This window comes from Lissotriton helveticus, chromosome 5_2, assembly GCF_964261635.1.
Source record: "Lissotriton helveticus chromosome 5_2, aLisHel1.1, whole genome shotgun sequence".
NCBI lineage: Eukaryota > Metazoa > Chordata > Amphibia > Caudata > Salamandridae > Lissotriton > Lissotriton helveticus.
The window spans coordinates 9,773,914-9,796,128 of record NC_136066.1 but is presented as its reverse complement, the minus strand read 5'-3'; the positions used below and the strand labels follow the sequence as shown (position 1 = coordinate 9,796,128).

General features: G+C 51.4%; 2 protein-coding genes across 3 annotated transcripts in view; one reads left to right on the top strand and one right to left on the bottom strand.

Annotated features, from left to right (window-relative positions):
* TTC16 (tetratricopeptide repeat domain 16) overlaps nucleotides 1-21,418 on the bottom strand; it is a 414,481-nt gene extending 393,063 nt beyond the window's left edge. Inside the window, exon 1 of the mRNA XM_078646652.1 lies at nucleotides 21,285-21,418. The gene's annotated coding sequence lies outside the window, so the exon portion shown is untranslated. The remainder of the gene's footprint in view (nucleotides 1-21,284) is intronic.
* A 539-nt stretch (nucleotides 21,419-21,957) lies between these two features.
* The window catches only part of LOC144761119 (carboxypeptidase M-like), a 160,861-nt gene continuing 160,603 nt past the window's right edge, over nucleotides 21,958-22,215 (top strand). For both annotated transcript variants that reach the window (XM_078646577.1, XM_078646575.1), the window contains exon 1: nucleotides 21,958-22,010. The gene's annotated coding sequence lies outside the window, so the exon portion shown is untranslated. The remainder of the gene's footprint in view (nucleotides 22,011-22,215) is intronic.

The window sequence follows — 22,215 nt, the reverse complement described above, 5'->3', positions numbered from 1 at the left end:
CAGGAGTGGACACTCACAGGGAAAACCAGGAAGGGTTCCTAAGCGGTATACGGACAGCGCCGGGACACTGCCTCAGGGAAGTAGCTGTGCGCTCTATAAATACCGGTACAATTCCATCTAAAACTGGCCAAGCAGTGATGTTAAAGTGCTCAAAGTCTCTCTTGATGCGGTGTGAGGAGAAGTAGGGTGCCAATGTTCCATTAATTGGTCGAATAACTAATCGTTTCTCAACGTAGTGGCCATTCACCAAACGAAAGAAAAAAATCACAAATCCAATTGACATAAACAAAAAAATTGAAAAAAGTACCAACCAAATATAAGTCCAAGGAGGAATTAAAAAAAGTTTTCTGAACCATGTTGCAAAAACTGAAACCTTTGAAGGGGACTTTGATGTGGAAGAGTTAGTGTCAAAGGGAAATCTGGACTCATTTGCCGACCTAGTTTCTAAATCAGGCAACGACAAGTCAGTGGGGTATGTATACTCAGTCTCGTTAAAAGGATCTTGAGGTGGAATATTCAACAAAGGACTTGATACAGCAGGCATCTCTAGGACATCGTCAGCAGGTCTGTTTCCAGGAACGGGCACCAAAACAGAATTTCTCAGCATAGCCGGGCAGGAGACCGGAGGTGTCATACTAAGAAGAATCTGCCACTCTGTGTTTGTCTTTACGACCTGGAAGCGGTGGTAAAATGACTGTTCTTGTGCCCTGCACTCCAAGTACAGGAACTGGTGCTCGATACGAGGGGCCAAACTTTTTCCACTGTAGAAAACCGCATTTCAGCTGAAGTGTACAAGTGTGACTTGTAAGCGATAGGTACTGTGTCTCCTTCATTAAAAATAAGGCAGGTGAAACCCACCATCCCAGGTACGATTCTTATCCCCATAATCGGGAATGTAAGTACGCCCGAAATTTAAAAATCGCAGCAAAAGATTGTAATTTCTTCAGAGTTGTTGGAGGGCACAATTGTGCACATTTCTCCAAGAAGTGGGGAGCTAAGCCTCGGCCTTCATTGTTGAGCTCATAGCCCAGAGAGAACACTGTGTACTCTGCAATTTGTGACTTTGCAATGTTAAACTTGTAACCGAAGTCCACAAAACAACAAATTATGCTGTCAACGCGACACAGATGCGCCCAAATTTCGTCGTCCGTGAGATAGATGTCATCCACGTACGAATACGCTTCTGGGTCGACTCTCTCTAAAAGAGAGACAATACGGGCAGCAAACACGCCAGGACTATTCATATAGCCCATAGGTAAACGTTTGTATTGGCGTTGTTTGCCACCACTTGTAAAACTGGTCCATTGACTACTTAAGCCGGACAAGTTGTGGGCAAAAAAAACATTGAATATGTCAAGTGTGGTCTTAAACCTTTTACGCACAAGACCATCCACCAAAGCAGAGCCGTGGGTGTTTTGTACTGCACAGGTACAGCAATGCAAGTTCAAATGCCGGTAATCCAATACCAAACGGTACGAACCGTCAGGTTTGGTCACAGTAAAAAGTGGGTTATTCATCAGAGACACACAAGTTTCAATTACACCTTGATATTCCAATTGTTCAAGGATTTCTGCCACAGAAGCCTTAGCTTCATGTCGCATGGGATATTGAGGTTGAGGCTGTGGGGGAAAATTTATCCCAACCACAGTGAGTACGGTACAAAGCCGGAGCTAGGGCCTTAGTCCACTCTTCTGCAAAGTTCAGCACATGCTCTTTCGACACTATGTGCGCGAAACTAGGGAGTATTACCTCCTCTCCTCTCGGAGCAGCGAGAACAAAAGGTGGGGGCCAGTCAGCCTCCGCTAACAAAATGTCATAAATTGTAGTCAGATTTTCCCAAAATACCCCTTTTATGGTACGTTGTATGTCACCTTCAATTAAAAGTTGAATCTCAAAAAGCCTGTCAGGGGGAGCTACTCTAGTGTCAGCTATCTCTACAACAACATAAGTATCAGTCGCTGTCACCTTCAGTAGTGGACGGAGCACCTCGCAAACTATGGTAATGTCCGCCGCGCTGTCGAACAGCGTCAGCGCCCATGTCTGTTTCCGAAGCTACGTTCTCACTATCTGCGGCATATCTCGCTGTTAATGCGGTGACTTTCTTTTTCTGAAACTGGGGTCTCTTTGGTGTAGAATCGTCCTGCTTTCCTTTTCCGTCTTTCGGGCGGGGCTAGTCGCGACTCTGCTGGTCACCTGGACCTCTACCGCCTCCTCCACCACCGGTCGATGAGGCCGATGAGTCCTGAAAAGAACGAGGAGAGCGTTGTTCAGAAACCTGAAAACGATCAGGGGATTTTATCGTCACGCGATTGCGCAAGTCATAAACGCGTTCTGTAGACCTAGGCACGGGAGATGCAGGACGTGACTCCTGCGTTTGTTGTTCTTTACCCTGTTTTTTGTTCTTAGACCAATTTTGCTTTTTAGATTTGGGCTGTTCAACCTTGCGGTTGCTTTTTCTCTTTAGTAGAGAATGGCTTGACACCCAAACTATTACGGCCTATATTCTTATAAGCCACCGTAATAATTCTCAGTAACTGTCAGGGTTTATCAATATAGAATTGTATTGTATTCTTGAATTCAGTTATATATTGTAAAGCACACCCACACCCAGTACTGGGCTCAGCAGAGCTATATAAGAAAGCAAACATACATACATAAAATAAGGAAGTGGCGTGAGACCAGCGTACACATACAGCTGGGACACGTGCACATAAATGGACAGGGAGAGCAGCAAGTGTTGGTCACAAAGGTTCACACTCGTTACACTGACCCCACCACACAACAGCAGGCAGAAAGCTGAAGTGAACTTTATTTGGTCTGGAAAACCGGCCCATGGAGTACAACATCGGATTCGGGCCCAGGGGTGTGCCCTATTCTTTGAATGTCTGCCACCCCTCCTGCTAGTACTGCGGAGAAGTTAGGAGTCACTAAAGAGGCACATGTTCCAGGAGGGAAACCCTCCTACCAGTTGGGCCCACCACCGCGCCACTTGAGACTTCCTGGAAATTTTTATGTTCCTGTGTTTCCAAACAGGGAGCCAGCTCACCTCAGGCACTTGGGGTACAGGACGCAGCACACAGCCAAGTCCTGCTCAGGAAGAAGGGGGGGCAAAACCCACTGCAGCACCTCTTTAGTCTCTCCTCGGTCAAGAGCTACAAACTGTCCACAAGCCCCAGAATATGAAGCAAGGGTCAAGTGTCTCCCGCAGCCTATCCAGCAACTCTTCCAGAGGCAGAGGTTTTCTTCCCGATTGTGGATAGGTCAAACCGCCAGAGACTTTACCAGTCCATGGCGTCTTCAAAGCGCTCCCAGCACTTCTCTGAACAATACCGAGACTGTTCTCGACAACATTGTCAACATCACCAAAACGATAACAAAGTCTTGGGGTTACAGCTCTTCCAGTCATACCCCTCATTGTCTTTGAAGTTTCCTTGTGCTGAGGGGTCCCCAACCCCTCCCTAAATCAGTCTTGCGTATCTCCCCCCAGTGTCACCGTCCACTCTTTGATACAGGGGGCCTTGACCTTTAATCACTCAGAGGGAGATGGGTCTATTATTTTATGGCTCTGACTCAGGCCTCTTCACCCCGCAAAGCCTCTCCTGCTCCCCGCTCCAGGTGCAGGGCCGCCTGGCGCCGTCTCCACCCCTCCCCTGGGACACGACCTCCCTCAGCCTATCTCACCTCTCCCAGATCCAAGCAGGCAGTTCACATCCTGATGAGACACACAAAAAAGGTCTAGAGCACAAACTCTGCCATTTTCTCAAACAGCGGTTTCTGGACACATAGCGACAAAACTACCTACCTAAAAAGATGCTGTAAGAAATGGGGGTCTCTAGTTGGCACTAGCTGGCGCCAATGTGCAAATAGGAGGAAAAAGGAAACAGGAGTAAACCTGTTATCCCAGTTGAGACCGGGTAAGCAATATAGCAATAGAACAATGACTCAACTGGTATATCAAACAAGCAATTGTTCAGAAATTGATATCAATCACAGAGAAAACAAGCATTTGCAATGCAATAGGTCTCGCCTTTGCGAGAGTTTGAGCTATTGGCATTGTAAATGACTGCCTTTTTATTTATTTATGTGTTTTGAAAACCTGCAAGCGGTGCGTAAATGCACACTTTGTACTTCTAGTCGTTGCTTACGAGAAGCAAGGCTGGCCGTAACTGCGCCTCTTTTACTGCCAGCCTTGCTTCTCGTAAGCAAGGACTATTAGTATAAAGTGCGTGTTTACGCACCGCTTGCAGGTTTTCAAAATACATAAATGAAAGGCATTGTCATTTACAATGACAATAGCTCAAACTCTCACAAAGGCGAGACTTATTGCATTGCAAATGCTTGTTCTGGTTTGTAGCTTTCACTAAACATAACCGAATGTATTTATTTAAAAAAAAAAAACAATAACCACAGAGACAAAGTCTTTCCCTTAGCCTCGGGTAAAACCCTGAATGCTCTACCTCTCCGCTTTGTGCCGAATCTAATCTCGTGCAGTTCATATGGCTTCTGAAACTTTTTTCATGCTGATTTTTGAGGTACACTACTTTCCCACCATGTTGACTTGGTAATGAGTACTCTACAAATGCCACCTCATAGAAGAAAAACCTTAATTAACTACTTATAGGCATGTTATTGCAATTTTTATTTAAAAACTAAAGATAGCCCTTTTTACACCACCCTTTGCTCTCAGTATTGTACATCTGGAACCACCTTCTTCAACTCAGACAAGTTGCAGTAAGAATGGTGTCCTTTTTGAATCCCCAAGTACATAACCATTGAATTGCGATCTTCCCGAACTTCGCTTTTTAGCCTGATAATTTGTGCAGCGCATAATAATCTATTTTGGAATGTCTGAGTAATTGTGCATTTTATGGCCGTTTATCATTTTAAATTCAATTTTGCACCTAGTATGTCAACAGAAAATCCACCATTTAACATTTTTACATTTTCCCCGAAGTTTCACTAGCCAGGCTTTGAATTAAGATTAGATATTGTATTTGGTACATTTACAGTGTTGTGTATAAACAAAATAAGCCAGGGTGACGGCGCCACGCATTTGCTAGGGCAGTCCTCCCCTTTCAGCACCTGTTCTGGGCTCCAGCAAATTGCAGAACATTTAGTACAGACCCAGTTTTCCGAGAGCCCTTTCCACGTGCCGGAGTGCAGAATGAATTAGCAGCCGCTAGCAGTGTGTGTAAAAGGTGCAATGGATTGCCCGCGCCCACGGTCTGCGTTCTCTCTGACGATGAGCGCTGTCAATCAAGCCACCGTGGGCCCCTGGGCGATGCCAAATTACAGCCGTGCATTTCTGTGAGAGAAATGTCTCGGTTTTTGGTTCTCAGAACCTGCGCCTCCTCACACTAGCCCTGCGCCGACTCCGACAATACTGCGGATCAAAGGAGAGGTCGGAACCAGAACAGACAGACGGAAAGGTTAAAACACAAAGTAAAAGAAACAGGCTCTTTGGACCACTGCATGAGACCGGAGGACGCGGCACCCAAGTGCACAACTGAGCGAACAGCTGCCGCTGACCGGATCAGCCGGGCTCGGATCAGAGTGCATTAAGCAGGAGCCGCGGAGTTCATTTGACTTGGCAACTTAACCCTTGCAGTCCCACCTCAGGCACGGCGCCAGCAGAGGCGCGGCTCCTTGCGTCAGAGCTGGAATGACGTGGTCACGGCATGGAAGAGGAACCGGGGAGTCCCCCAGCTGACGAGCCTTCGGTTTCTGATGTTACAATGACGTAAAAGTGGCCTACACTGCTCCCAGAAGAAGGGGTGCGAGTGCGACAGCATTTTTGTTTTTAAGTCCATCCTCTGTGACTGTTTAGCCCGGTGAGTTTGGGCGGGGGGGGGGGGGGGGGAGTGTGCGTGCGTGCGTGCGTCTGTCTGTGTGTGTGTTGTGTGTGCCTGCGTGTGTGCCTGCCTGTACCTGCGTGTGTGCCTGCCTGTGTGCCTGCCTGCGTGTGTGCCTGCCTGTGCCTGCGTGTGTGTGTGCCTGCCTGTGCTTGCGTGTGCATGTGTGCATGTGTTGTGAACAGCCGGCCGGGATCGGAGCGCGTGACCTGATCCGATTCCGGCCGGCTGCGTGAGCGTGACAGTCTGTTGTCTCTGCCTAGTCCTTGAACGGGAAAAGGACTGAAATGATTACAATAGATCGCTTTGCGACAGCAGGGGCTTTCGCCCCTGCAATCGCAGGCGCGACCTAAAAAGGGGACAAGGGAGACCAAAGCAGGGTGAAAAGGTTGTTATTTGTATATAGAAGCACATATTTACAACTAAATTGCAGTAACCTTAATAACCAATTTTGCACTGAAGGTGTTGCAGCGAGTAAACGGCGCAGTGACACAAGTGATTATGAAACAACGTGAGGCGGCGCGAAATAATATATACAGTGGGGGTCAAACGAAAGTATTTCAATACACGGGTACAATTACATCATTCACAATGATTGGGGCACTTTGGGCTGAGGCGGCCGGGTCGGTGGTGGCGATGACTATCGTCGTGCAGCTCCGACAGCGGCAGCAGCTCTCTCTTAGCTGTGGTGGCCCACGAGACGATAGCGACAATCTTTGACAATGGTGAACAAGGTGGGGGCACACAGAGGCGGCAGGTCTCTCTTAGCTGCGACGGCCCACTGGACAAATCACGATGGTGCAAAGTTGGCAAAGGTACGGGTGTAGGAGAGTAGGGTCTGCTTCCTATGATTACCCCCACTTTTTGCTGTGATTCTCTGGTTTTTCGACTTTAGTCTGGCTGTGGCCCTGCTAATCAGGCCCACAGCGTTGCTGTTCTGTCTCTAAATTGATATCATGTACTTTAGGTACATACCAGATTGGTTACTGGGTCACCATTGTAAGCCCCTGTATAGTGTACCCTAGGTACCCAGGGCATAGGTGCACCCTAGGCCTACCAAGGGCTGCAGCATGTATTGTGCCACCCCTGGTTTGCCTTCCAAACTGACACCACAGGTCTGTTCACACAGCCTGGGTAAGGTGATATAATCACCCCATACTTAGATATGGTATAACTATATCTATATATACATATATAGACACATATACACCTATCAGTCACTCCTATGGCAGGCCTTGACAATCCTGGAGGCAGAGTGCTTGGTTTTATGTGAGAGGGTGCCCTAGCATGAGCTGAGCCTCTCTGCAGCTTTCGGAACCATCTCCTTATAGCTGTTCTATGATATAGCCATACCATATACTCTTAAGTGCATTATAATCCACGCGGTTAATGCTAACTTTAGTTTGGCTTCATCAAACCATGTTGCGTAAGGCGTCAAACACTTTAGAATACGACCCCTCCACCCCCAGAGGGAGAAGACATGTAGTTACTGGTAAACCCGGTTAAAGTTAAACAGAGCCTCAGCATCACAAAACGGATGCTGCTGCCAGAGACACGAGTCTGCCCTCCTGCTGCTGGATGAAACTCCGGCAGGGGAGGCCTGGACAATAGGTTTCCTGTCCAGGGAGGTGCTGGCACCTCCCCAGACAGGCTTTTGTGTATTGGGGCAGGGAGGACTGCATTCAGTGAATGCTTTCCAGACACTGCCTGGGGCACACTAGGTGCTCCATGCATTTCCCAGTTCAAACCACCCTGTTCAAACAGGCACCAACAGCAACTTTGCCAGTCTGCATTTTCGAGGCTCCCGCCGGATCCCGAAGAATCTGCGACACAGCGCATGGACTTCCAGACATTTCAGACCCCGACCTTCACTCACAGCAAAGCAGAGACCCGTGGCGGACACGAGTGAAGTGGGACCGGAACTCCTGGACATCCTGCATTTTGCAAGCTGCACTCACTTCACGAGGTATCTCGAAGTTGTGCATTGGGGTGCTTGAAGCCCCAGACCCGCGCACCATTTGCACCGAAGCTCAGAGGCCCCCACTCCACTAGCGTCCTGTGGGCCCGGCTTTTGCATTTCAGCTCGACGCGTCTTCCCGGTTCCTAATCCGTTGGCTAGTGAGTCCCCGGAAGAATTACTTTTGAATCTAACTTGCTTTCCTGGTTGCTCTAGGCTTGCTCCAGCTTCCCTACAAAGGAGAAGCGCCCCAGAATTTGCTGGTCTGCAACTAAGTCAATCTCGACATCCTGCGTGGATTGCGTTTGCCAAGGCTTGTTGGATCCAATCCGGATACCGACACCGCAGTCAACTAGATCCTTCGTGGGACAGCTCGTATTCAGCTCCTGGTCGTCGTCGATGCCTCATGGACCTCGTGGCTGAAGAGACAAGTTTCACCTTTTCACCTGAAATCACCCGACATTGGCTGGCAGCTTTCCATCGCCATCCCGGTCACTGGCAAGTGACCCAGACTCTGTCCCTTCTGCTTTCAGGTTCTTCAGATCTTCGATCCACCCTTGGATCCACCCGGACACTTCTCCTCTGGTCGCCTGCAGCACCTCTTTGCAGCTCTCCATTGAAATCGACGACGAAACCCAACATCAAAAGACACCTATACACCCGGCTTCCCTGGGTGAGTTAACACGAGTACTCTGGTAGTCTGGAGGGTATTGGCCCTCCTAGTGTCTAAGTCTAAAAGGGTTCCATCGTAGTCCATCCAGAAGTATCCTTAAACTGTAAAATTGTAACTTGTTTGTTTCCCATAGAAAGTCAATGGTAACCCGCGGCTGTGTTTAGACACTGCACGCGTCTCCCGTGGGCCTCCTACGTCCTAACCCTTGGTTGTTCCTAGAAGCCCCAGCGATTCCCTAGGCCCTAGGCCTACTTTCTATCTCAGACGTGGTCCTTATACCACTATTTTAGTATATGGTTTGTGAGGCCCCTAGGGCAAAACTTATACTGTGCAACTTATCGTATGCTAATTGAGTAACTTGTATTGTACTTTTACCTCTGACCTCATAAAGAGTGCAGAGGGGTTGTGTTTAGAATAAATACATATATATTTGATATATACCTTGTGTGGTGTCCTTTCATTTGGTACTCAATGGATTATAATTGGTAAAACAACTTTCTTAATGCGCTCTCTGAAGTCTTAGCCTGATGACTGCTGGTCCATGCTACCACTAGGATAGCTTTCTATAAGGTTGACTTAACAACCACCTTCAATAAGGGTCGATTAGACTGGTGCAACATCATATGCCAGGCTAACTTCTCCCACGGGGCACTCAGCTGCAGCAGCTCTCTCTTAGCTGCGGCGGCCCACAGGACAAATCACGATGATGCAAGTTGGCAAAGGTGCGGGCACCCAGAGGCAGCAGCTCTCTCTTAGCTGCGGCGGCCCACAGGACAAAGGCTGGCACAACGGTGGGCACTCAGCGGCAACAGCTCTCTCTTAACTGCGGCGGCCAACACAGATTCAGCGAAGGTTCCGAAGGTTCAAATTAATACGGGCTCTCAGCGGCGGCAGCTCTTTATTAGCTGCGATGGCCCACACAGAGTTCACAAGGGTTACCAGTCCACATTCCTCACAGTAGAACTAGAGGCTCCGGATTACTCAACGGAGGCCTCACCTGCAAGTAGAATTCCTCGCACAGTAATTCAGACGGCTGACAGGGTGAAGTCTAACGTCCCAGAAATTCAGTAGGAGGCGCTCTCGATTCAGGCCCTCGGGTAGTTTCTTCAGCAAGCTTGGTGAAAGATGCAAAGTCCTTTCCTCTGTTCCCTCAGACAGAGTTTCGTCTTGACATCCAGAAGGAACACACTCGAAAAAGGTTTCAGCCCAGCGTTTTATACCTAAAAAGTCTTTGCTCTCTAAAGTCACAAATCACTCAGTCCAGTCAGAACCAGTTCGGCGGGGTCAGGGGGCACTTGGTTTACGAGGCGGCATCGTGCCCTTTCAGAATGAGGGTTATGCTTTCAGACAACCAGTGGGAGGTGGAGCCATCATTCACCTTGCCAGGCACGGCCCTGCTCAGATCAAAGAGTCCCCCCTCCCCATGCTCTGAATGCCGATCTCTCTCTCCAGCCAGGTTTGACCCAGCTGGCCCTGCTGCTCCAAAACCAGACGGCCAATACATTATGTACTAGCAAAGCCTACAGGAAAGCTTAGGCAAGAAAATACCTTGTTTCTAGAAGAGGCATTTTCGAACATGAGATATACAAATGATCCTTACTAAAAGGTGTATCTCAATGTCCTGAGCTTAAACATATCAAATTCGAATTTCTTATCAGGTTTCTGGGGTAAGGTAGGATTATGGAAGGTAATCCTCAGCCTGCCCATTCTGGCCTATGAGAACGGATAGCCTCACAATAGTACACAGTGAAATGGAGGGTAACTCGCTATTAGAACATGCTACACAGACCTAGACATGTTTTTCCTGTCACAGACAATGCACGCTGTCATAGGGGTGTCTTACATGGTGCGAAGGCAGGTCTGAAACATACTTTAAAAGCTGCTTCTGTGGATAGCGCATATCAGAGCTGCAGGTCCACCAGCAGTTTTTGGTCTACCAGCCCTGGGCACAAACAGTGCACTTATACTAGGGACTGACAGGTAAACCAAACGAGACAATTATGGTTATCCCAATTCATACAGTCCTTTTTACACAGGGCGCATTCACGCTGTGGCTCTGATTAGCAGTGGCCTTCTAAATCCAGTCAACATAAAAGATAGGAAGTGAAAAGAGGAAGGGAGACCCACACCAATGATGCCAGGTCTAACAGGTGCATTATGACGCTGTGAGTTCAGACATACCAAACTTCACTATTCCATTTCCAATTCTTTTGAAACTAGGCTAACAGTACTACACCCAGCCTCCCCATTCTGTCCTATGGGCAGGATGGCCTTTCACCAGGGAAAATTAAATGGAATATATTCTACTGTCAGGGCCTAGCACCCACACTGGCACAGGTCCTGCCTTTTACTTACACTGCACCCTGCCTAGGGGTTACCCAGGACATCCTACAGGGGTGCCCCATGACTATGCAAAAGGGAAAGTAAGGCCTGACAAGTGGTAGCACTTGCCAGGACACCATGCTAATTGAGCACAATGCATGCAGGCCCTACACTGAAGACCTGTGTTCCCTCTCTGCGTATTTATTTTAGTACTAGCCCTGGTGCACGCAGTACACATCACTTAGTAAGTAAGTAAGTAACTTAGGGATCTTGCTAGTAAGGCAAACATACCAATCAGAGACAACCAATCACCACTACAATTTATACCGGGAACATCTGTACTTGCACACTGATTAGCAGTGCCAAGTACCTACAGCATCTAACTTCACAACTCTCTGTCAGGAAAACGGTCTAGGGGAAAAGCAAAAAGTTTAAGCGAACTTTAGCCAACAAGGACAAGTCCAACAGTTCTATTTTAAACCAATCTACGACGCAGTCGCATTGGTGGTAAGTAAGCTTCAAACATGCATAATCCTTGCCTCCGGTCCTAACATAAAATAAGAAATGTATTAGTTAACAAGAAGGCAAGTTTCAAATCTATTAAGGACACGGAGGCAAGGACTATCTTCCCCTGGCATGCATCTCCATGCTACTCGCCCTTGGAGGAAAAGGGCAACTAACTCTACACTATGCTGGAACTTAGTGAACTGGATTCTGTGTCTAACAGGAAAGTATTCTGGATCTTACTCAATTTCAATGTATGTTATGTTCTGTGTTGCCATGGGCAAGGTTTTTTCCTTTCTCCCTGGCAAACAGACATGTTATGTAAATGTTATTTGATTATGGTAGTCGTATTTAAGAAAAGACAGACCAATGTTGTGGTTATTGTTAGAAAGGCGATCCCAGGGGAGGCAGAAGATGTCTGACTGACCACCCCGAGACCCACCTCTCTTTCTGGAATTGGCCGAGTGCCGTCGAGAGGCCTCCTTGGCGAGGCTCCTCTCCTAGAATCATAACAGCCGAGCAATCACACCACTACAAAGGGACACCACACAAGAGGGTAGATTCTTAGTCTTTATCAGCATTAAAGGTAGGTTCTCTCAGCAATATGTACAAACGGATCGAGGGATCCTTAATGTCTCGGTAACTGTGGGAAGGGGGTAGCGGGACAGTCTTAGTACCAGCCTGGCACTGGGATACCCTACGCACAGCTCTCAATCCTCGAGCTGGGGGGTTCCGCAGGGTCGAGCCGCGACGTCGTCAGCAGGGCTCCGAAGATGGTTCAGCGTAATCGGGCCGCGACAGCGTCAGCAGGGCTCCGAGGATGGTTCAGCGAGGTCGGGCCGCGACAGCGTCAGCAGAGCTCCAAGGATGGTTCAGCGAGGTCGGGCCGCGACAGCGTCAGCAGGGCTCCGAGGATGGTTCAGCGAGGTCGGGCCGCGACAGCGTCAGCAGGGCTCCGAGGATGGTTCAGCGAGGTCGGGACGCGACAGCGTCAGCAGGGCTCCGATGTTCCGTGAGATCTTCTTCTCAGCAAGTAGGGGGGCCGCGACCAGGTCAGCAGGGCTCAGAGGTTCCAGGGTTCAAAGTAGCGAGTTCTCTCAGGGTCAGCCGCGATTCAATCAGCAGGGCTCTCGACTCCAGGATACAACTGCCGACCCATTCCAGAGCTACTCCAGATATACGTCTGGAGTCCTTTGATGTCCGGACCCTCGCGCCTGGGGGTCAGAGGGGTCGGGATGAGAGTGTCCAGACACCCAGCAGGGGGGTGGAGCCAGCGCCCAGGGAGGCCGGAGGGCGATCGACCAGGCGTCCGGGTACGGCTGGAGGGCCATCGAAACTCCCCTCCTCCTTGATCCGTCAAGTGGCCGCTTTACCACCTGGTCGGATCTTGGTGCCTCGATGTCGGGGCTTCGCTGGGGGCGCGGCCGAGGTCGGGCCGAGGCCACGTGGTCCGGACGTGGAGGGCCCAAGATGGAGTCGGGGCCTGAGATGGCGGCACGGGGTAGGGGCCGGACCAGCAGAGTGGGGCGAGTAGGGGTCGCCGTGTTCCTGAGGGGGAGAGCCGGGGGTCGCCAGGAGTGGTGGCTCTTGTTGAAGGTTGGAGAGGGTAGCTGCAGGGGGGAGGACAGGGGTCGATGCCGTCCAGGGCCCGCCATGCGGGAGGAGTGGGACCACGCCATGAGGCCGGGTCCAACACACGTCCCCCCCAGCTGAAGGCAGGGAGAGTCACCCATCTTCTTGGGGGTTCTCCTCGCCGAGGCGGAAGAAGCGGGACAGGCCGTCGGCGTTGGCATGGTCGTTGCTGGGGCGATGTTCCACAGTGAAGTCCATCCCTTGTAGGGAGATGGACCATCGCAGCAACTTTGGGTTCTCTCCTCGCATCTGCATCAACCACCGCAAAGGCCGGTGGTCAGTTTGCACCCGGAAGTGGGTGCCGAAGAGATAGGGTCGGAGTTTCTTGAGGGCCCACACCACGGCGAAGGCCTCTCGTTCAATGGTGCTCCAGCGTTGCTCTCGGGCCAGCAGATGTCGGCTGATGAAGGCCACAGGTTGATCAACTCCTTCGGGGTTGATTTGGGAAAGGACCGCCCGACACCGTGTTCCGAGGCATCGGTTTGGACTACGAATTCCCGGCTGTAGTCAGGGGCTTGAAGCACGGGGGCGGTACACATCGCTGTCTTCAGAGTCTCAAAGGCGGCCTGACACTCGGGTGTCCAGTGCACCTTCTGTGGCTGCTTCTTGGAAGTGAGTTCGGTGAGGGGGCCCACAATGCTCCCATAATTCTTCACGAAGCGCCGGTAATACCCAGTGAGCCCTAGGAAGGCTCTGACTGCTGTCTGGGTGACCGGGGGCTCCCAGGCCATGATGGCGTCGATCTTGGGTTGAAGGGAAGCCACATGGCCGCTCCCCACTTGGTGTCCCAGATAGGTCACGGACCCTTGGCCGATCTGGCACTTGCTTGCTTTTATGGTCAGTCCGGCCCGTCTGAGGGCCGTCAGGACCTCCCGGAGGTGCCTGAGGTGCTCGGCCCAGTGGAGGCTGTACACCGCAATATCGTCCAGATATGCGGCGCTGAACTCTTCTAGCCCTGCCAGCACCTTATTCACCAGCCTCTGGAAGGTTGCGGGGGCGTTTTTCATCTCAAAGGGCATCACTTTGAAGTGGTAATGGCCATCGGGGGTTGAGAATGCGGAGCGTTCCTGGGCGCCCGAGGTGAGTCCGATCTGCCAGTAGCCGGAGGTTAGGTCGAAGGTACTCAGGTAGTGGGCCGCCCCCAGGCGGTCGATCAGTTCATCGGCCCGGGGAATGGGGTGGGCATCAGTCCGGGTGACGACGTTCAGCCCCCGGTAGTCTACACAAAATCGCAGTTCGGGAGTGGCGCCAGGGGCGGCGGCTTTTGGGACCAGGACGACGGGACTGGCCCATGGACTGTCAGAGGGTTCAACCACCCCCAGGGCCAGCATCTTGGAGACCTCCGATTGAATGCAGGTCCGAACTCGGTCGGGGAACTCGGTAGGCCCGCTGTCGCACAGGCGGGCTGTCCCCGGTGTCGACATCGTGGACGCACCACTGGGTGACTCCGGGGGTGAGAGAAAACAAGTCTGTGAATTGACCCAACAGCTTTTGGCAGTCCTGGCGCTGTTCTGGGGTCAGGGCGGAGGAGAGGGTGACCCCCTCTACGGAGCTGTCTTTCTCAGAGGTGCTCAGGAGGTCCGGTAGGGGCTCGGAGTCGTCTTCGGCCCCGCCATCAGTAGCCATCAGCAGGCTAAGTTCCGTTCAGACAAAGTGAGGCTTGAGCCTGTTGGTGTGGAGGACCCGGAGGGGGTTCCTGGGGGACTCCATGTCCACTAGGTAGGTGACAGGGCTCTTGCGCTCCACCACTTAGAAGGGCCCAGTCCACTTGTCCTGGAGGGCACAGGGTTCGACCGGGGACATGACCCAGACCTGTTGGCCCGGCGCGAACTCAATGGAAGAAGCGTTCTGGTCATACCAGCGTTTCATCTCCTCTTAGCTGGCCTCGAGGTTGGCCTTGGCAAGTTCCCAGAAGTTCCGAGTTTGGTTTCGAAGGGTCAGGAGGTACCGGTAGACGTCGGGGGGAGCCTCTCGGACTGCAACCTCCCAGCCTTCTTTGACCAGGCTGAGGGGACCCCGGACGGGGTGTCCGTACAATAGTTCGAAGGGGCTGAACCCCAGGGACTTCTGAGGGACCTCCCGATAGGCGAAGAGGAGGCAGGGCAGCAACACGTTCCCATTGGCGTCGCAAGGGCTCTTCCAGGCCCATGATCATCCCCTTGAGTGTCCGATTGAAACGTTCCACCAGTCCATTCCCTTGGGGGTGGTAGGGGGTCGTAAACTTGTACGTGACCCCGCACTGTTGCCACAGGGACTTCATGTATCGGGAAATGAAGTTCGTACCCCGGTCACTGATGACCTCTCGGGGGAAGCCCACCCAGGAGAAGATCCCCATCAGCTCCCGGCCCACCACGGGGGGCGTCACGGTCCGGAGAGGGATGGCTTCGGGATAGCGGGTGGCATGGTCCACCAGGACGAGAATAAAACGGTTACCTTGAGAGGTTCGGGGCTCCAGAGGCCCCACAATGTCGATCCCCACCCGCTCGAATGGGGTTTTGACGACTGGGAAGGGTTGAAGGGGGGCCTTGTGCTTCCCTTCGCTCTTACCGCTGGCTTGGCAGGTTGGGCAAGTCCGGCAGTGATTGTTCACATCATTTCTCATTTTTGGCCAGTAGAAATGGGTCACCAGGCGGCTGTAGGTTTTGTCCTGCCCCAGGTGCCCAGCGAGGGGCACATGATGTGCCTGGTTCAGGAGGAAATCCCTGAATTGGAGGGGGACCACCAGCACCCGGCTGGCCCCCAGTTCGGCAATCTTCTGTTCGCTGTAGAGGAGATCGTTGTCCCAATAGACCCAGTGGGACCCCGATGGGTCTCTGGCGGCTTGAGCGGCGGCTTGCTGTCGGGTTCCCTCGAGGGAGGGACACGCTTTATGTTCTTGATGGAACTGCTCTCGTGTGGGGCCACCTTCTTGGCGCCATTGGGCTAGTTCCGGAAGGTCGCCGAGCTCGGCAATCTCTTCACGGGTGGGCCCCAGTGGGCCGGGCTCAGGGTCGGCGTCTTCGGGGACAGAGGACGGCGGAGGTGCGGGCCACTCCGGTTCTTCGGTCGGGGTGGATTCAGTCGGGGCGGTGGCCCGGGCGGCCTGGATCGGGTGGTCGCACAGACCCACTCGGGAAGGTCTAGTATCCCCAGATGCTCTCTCTGCTCGACGTGGGCCCAGGGGGAACTTTCTAGGTCGTTCCCGAGGAGGCAGTCCACGGGGGCATCGTCCCGGAGGGTCACTTTCAGCGTGCCCGACACCCCCCCCCCACTCGAAGGGGATTCGGGCCATCTGGCACAGGCTCTCTGAATTGTCCGCCGACCGTACTGGGAACAGCACATTGGGCAGGATCTGGTCGGGGGTCACCAAGTGGCAACGGACGGCCGTCACGCTGGCTCCGGTGTCGCGGAGGGCTTCGGCCCGGCGCCCATTAATGGTGACCCACTGGCGGTACTTCTGAGTGTTGCCCGGGATCGGGGCCCGGGGAATCATGTCTCTTTCGCCTAGACATACCAGGGACATGGCGGCGGGCTCCCACTCGGTCTGGTCTTCGTCATAGTTCTCTTCTTCGCCCCTTTCTTCTCCCAGGGCGGCGGCAGCGATCTGGCGGTTTGGAGGACCGGTGGGGCCGGGTCGTTTGTACATCAGGCAGTGGGGGTCACTGGCATAGTGACCGGGCCGCTGGCAATTGTAGCAGGTAACGTTCGAGCAGGGCCCCGGCCGTGCTGGGGGGGCCCCTCTTCTGGCCAGGGATGGCAAAGTGTGAGTCGGGGCGGCCCCCGGGGTGGACTCCGGGGCAGCACCGCAGGGGAGTCTCAGTTCCTGTTCTGGCCTCCTCCGCTGCCTCGCTGGCGGGGGGACCCCTGGGTGTTTCGGCCGTAGTCTCCCATCGAGTTCTGGGGGACCCGGGTGCTCACCCATCGATCGGCCTTGACGGCGAGTTTACATGGCTCGGTCAGCTTGCTGTCGAGGAGATGCTGTCTGAGTTCGACGAAACAGTTGTTGGAGAGGTGCTCCCATACAATGAGGTTGAACAGTTGCTCGTAGGTGGTGACCTGGCTGCCTTTGATCCACCACTCTAGGGCTCTGCTATAGAAGTTCACGTACTCCACCCAGGTAGTACCGGGGATTTTCTTACAGTCTCGGAATCGCTGCTGGTACATCTCGGGGGTGAGGCCATAGCGAGTAAGTAGGACGTCTTTCATATGTTCGTAAGAGGTCATCTCAGTGTCTGGGAGCTCTAGCAGGGTGTCTCTTTCTTCGCTGATGAACTTCCCCCACAAGCCGGCACCCCAGTCTTTTTGGGGTATTCGATGAGAGGCCATGGCTACCTCGTAGGCCTTAAACCATTGTTGGATGTCGTCGTTTTTATAGTATTCTTTGACGACATCTTTGGGGATGTGGACCTTCGTGTCCGCAGGAGGAGGTGGGCTCCGGTTCCCGGAGGCGCTGGCCTCACCATGTTTGGCCTTGATCTCAAGTTCTTTTAAGCCACGCTTGTGCTCGAACGTGAGCTTCTTCTCCTCTAAGTCCCTCTGCCTTCATTTCTCCTCCAGGTCTCCTTGCAGCCGAAGTTGCTCAAGGGCTATCTTTTTCTCGGCCAGCTGTAGTTCTCCGTCCAGACGGAGTCGGGCTAGCTCCAATTCGTGGAGCCGTCTCCTTTCTCGCTCTCGGGCGTCTTCGTGGGAGAGGCCCGTGTCTACGTTGGCATTTCTTTCCTCCGCTGGGGTTGCGAGGATTTCCCGGTGCCTGTCTGGGACCGTGTCATCTTCGACCTGGGGTGGCGTCGCTCCTGCCTCCACCCATGTTTGTAGGGCCTGCTGGAAATCGTCCGTGGTAGCGATACCCAGGTCCTTGTAGAATTGTTTCAATTCTTTGTGGGTATATTCTTCCAACCGTTCCTTCTGGAACTCCGCGGTGGGTCTGGTTTCTTTGGTACTCATGGTTGTGGTGTGTTTCTGTCAGTAGTGGGTGAGTTACTCTCTGTACGATTTGCGTCGGCTCGGATCGCACCGCCTGCCACCAATGTTAGAAAGGCGATCCCAGGGGAGGCAGAAGATGTCTGACTGATCACCCCGAGACCCACCTCTCTTTCTGGAATTGGCCGAGCGCCGTCGAGAGGTCTCCTTGACGAGACTCCTCTCCTAGAATCGTAACAGCCGAGCAATCACACCACTACAAAGGGACACCACACAAGAGGGTAGATTCTTAGAGTCTTTATCAGCATTAAAGGTAGGTTCTCTCAGCAATATGTACAAACGGATCGAGGGATCCTTATTGTCTCAGTAACTGTGGGAAGGGGGTAGCGGGACAGTCTTAGCAACAGTTGTTACGGAACACAGTGAGTGTTCCCAATGCGACAAAGCCTCCGCCGTGCTGCAAGCGGAGAACATGCAGGCTGTAACGGAAAGGTAAACAGTACTGTACTACCAGCTACATTCCAAGAAATCAAATCACATCCGACCTGTAAGCTGATCACGCCCCGGTACTCCTGAAAACAGGCGCTGCTCCAAAAGCTTGGGAATACCTTAGGAAGGCTTCTTGAAACGACTTTCAATTAAAATTCTTTCAAAGCGCGTAACACTTCAAAGTAGCACATAGTTTCTCCAGTGTTTCACAAGGATCGTCGCCACTTTGTAAAGTCTAACACCAAGGAACTATTAGGGAACCTCCTAAGTAAATCTGGGATCCATTACCATCTCTATGCGGATGACACTCAAATCTACTTCAAGGTGTCTTCCGCACATGATATCTCAATACTCAACTCTACTCTCAACTCTATTCACAACTGGATGTTAGTTCATCAACTCATTCTCAATCCCTCCAAAACTGAATTCCTCTTCCTATCTACCTCTCTCTCCCCGCCTCCTGTTCAATCCTAGATGGATCAGCTGAACTTACTCAACAACAAACCCATCATTGTCGACAGCGCCAAATCCCTAGGTGTCACACTTGACAAAAGACTCAACCTAATCACCCACATCAACTCTATGGCTAATAACGCACGTTACCAGCTGCGCCTTCTGTGGGGGATTCGTCGGTTCTTCCTGGAGAAAGACCTAGAAACCTTGGTCCAATTGCTAGTTCTCTCTAGACTGTATTTTTTTTGTCCTCATTCGCCGTCTATCTCACGTCAATGTCTCATGTGGGCGTCTGTACTCGCTCTCAACAATGATGAAAGCAGGCTGTTGGACTGGGGCCTCGTCTACTAGTACCAGATCTACCCTGGGTATCAAATGAAGGAACCACCGAGATGCCTCTTCTACCAAGCTCCAAAGGCTAGTTGACTTTTGCCGACAATTGGCCATAATACCTGACTTCACACGGCTTAGCCAGAAGAGTATTAACAGCATAATCATAAGACATGGGGGGAAAGAAAATTAAAAAACACAATTTCTCCTTGTCATCTAAGAGCCCCAACTAAGTTGCAAAAGATTCCAGAATGCCTTCCCTTTGCTACTTACAGAGTAAAAAAGCAGAGTTCCAGCAATCCCAGTGATGTTTTCTGTGAGACCAAATAATATTAAGGGCAAGTCTAAGTTGATAGCACATCCTAAAACACTTGTCAAAAAGTCTCCAACCTCCTGCCAGAAAGTAGCGAGAGAAGGGCACTCCAAAAACATATGAATATCTGAGGCGGAGACCAAACCACATTTTTTACAATCTGAAATTTTTGTCAGTTTATGTGGAGTAAAGTAGGCCATGTGGATGGTGAACAGGTGATTTCTTTTCAGCCAAGTGGGTTTCACAGCTTTATATAAAATCTTACATGTTTCTGCCATAGCTTAGCACAATCCTGTGTGGGCAAAAGCCCCCCCCCTCCCCACAGTTCCTTGGCTAGCTTGAATTTGCCATCTACTTCTTCCAACAGCATTTGGTACCAAAGGGAGACTTCTTTCTTCACTGGGGGCTTAGTCACAAGCTGGTGTTCTAGAATGCTACCACAACCCAAAACCTGCTTCCGTGGGTGAGAATGCACTCAATTTACAAGTCTAGACTGGATTATTGTAATTCTCTTGTGACTGGCCTAACCAAATCTCACCTCTCCCACCTCAAATCCGTCCTCCATTCAGCAGCTCGCTTCATTTCAGGGTCCAAACGAAGTGACCATATCACCCCTATCCTGTTTTCTCTCCGATGGCTTCCCATCGAGGCATGATCTATTTACAAAACGGCGCGTATCACCCACAAAGCCTTGCACTCTTCCTCCCTCACTATCTGGCGAATAAACTGAAATTGTCTCGAGGCTCGAGACCCTCTCAGAATATGGAAAAGTTTCTGTTTGACCCCCCCCTCCTCCAAAAAGGAAAGTCGACGGCGCAATCCTTATCAGGCAATGCGCTGAGAATTTGGAACTCGATTCCTCCTTTGCTCCGTGCCATCACCTCTACCCGGATCTTCAAAGCAGACCTCAAATCCCCGCCAGGAAGTTCTTTAGTCATTGTAAATTTGCCACATATGTTTATATTTTTGCTTGTACATCCTGTGCTTGCTGTGTTTGATATTGTGTTCCTTTTGCCTGCGTTGTTTTGATTCTATGGCCTGCTATTGGTCGCCAGAAAGTTCTTTAGGCATTGTAAAATTTGTCATATTTATTCTTACTTTTACTTATACAGTCTGTTCTTGCTATTTTTGTTTGTTCTATTCCTGCAACAGTTCTCTCATGTTTTTAACTGTTTTTTTTAACTTATTTCATGACATATTTTGCATATTGTGATGTGACATTATGTTTTTAACCAACACATTTTTTTTACTTAGAATGTAACCCGAAGGGCGGAATTTAATAAATATTGTTCTTCTGTTTTACTGAATCTGCCTTTAATGTCTAGTAATTAGTGACACTTGCCCTAAGGTTTTGAGTCTTTTATATAACTTGTATATTGTAGAATTGTGATAATAGCACTGAAAGAATCACAGAATCTGTTTGCAGTTCCCTCCCCTAGATCCATAAGATATTTCCATTGCAATATTACAGGGCTTCAGATTGTTGTTTGTCACTCACCCCCATCCCTGTCTATAAGTATAGGGGTATCTTCCTAACTTTTGCTCAGGCTCTGACACCTGTGGGTAAAGTCTGCGCCTTATAAAAATGCATTCAATAAATAAATACATACATTCACAGACCCCTCTAGAGTTAGTGTGTATTTTTTCCTGTACATTCCTCCCCCTCCCTGCTGTGTTGGATTGTGTGTTTGTAAAGTTCTCTTGTGTATCACTTGTCTCATGTGACGTCACTGGCTCTGACGCCCTCGGGAAACGTCCGCGCTTTATAAAAATGCACTAAATAAAATTTAAAAAATAATCATACATAAACACCACAGGAAGGGGGGGTTTGTCGCCCCCTCATGTCTGCCCCCCTCTCACCTGCTCTCCAGCTCATGGCTTCCTCGTTGCTAGGCGGTAACCAGGGGCGTGACGTCTCCAGCACGCGGCGCCTGCTCGTCCTTCTTCTTTGTTTACACCACAGGCCACGAAAGACTAAAGCGTGTCCTTCTTCTTTGTTTACTGTACAGGGCACAAAAGACTAAGGCGTGTCCTTCTTCTTTGTTTACTGTACAGGGCACAAAAGACTAAGGCGTGTCCTTCTTCTGTGGCCGCCATCTTGGGATGGGCAGGCGCCCGTGTTGTCGGACTGTGGTACGGGCTCGGGTCCCCGCGGCTCGACCCAGGGTTTGCGCACAGCGCGCGCCCTTCAGTGTTCCTCCTCCCTACACCAGCCAGGCACCGGCCACCACTGCGGTGGACCCCGTCCGCAGAACTTCCACAGCCTCCTCCAACATGGCGGCCAGTTAGTTTCACCAAAAGTAGTCCCTTAGGGCGGGGCTTGTCGGCTGGGCCAGCTCCAAGGCGGAGCTTGGCTGGTAGGATGGTTTCTATGGGCGGGGTTTAGATGGTAGTACGATAGCTAGGGGCGGGGCTCGATTGGAACGTCGGTCCCAAGGGCGGGGCTTGTTGCTAGGGCGGTCTCCAGGGGCCGGGCTTAGTTGCCATGGCCGTATCCAGGGGCGGAGCTTGTTGCTAGGGCGGTCTCCAGGGGCGCTCGTCCATTGGCGCTGCCGAATTCACAGATGGGAGGAGCTCCGGGCAGTGGTAAGCGCCGCCCCTCGGGGCCTGTGGCCCCCCCTGACCCCTGGGAGGGGGCTTTCTTCTTGTTTTCAGGTCTGTGAGGACTCTGTGTAGCCCCGCCCATGTGTAGCCCCGCCCACAGCCACTGTCAGTCACTCCCTCCATCGGCAGATGTGGGCCTGTCCCAGGTGTGCAGGGGTCAGAGGGACACTACCGGCTGTAGGCCATG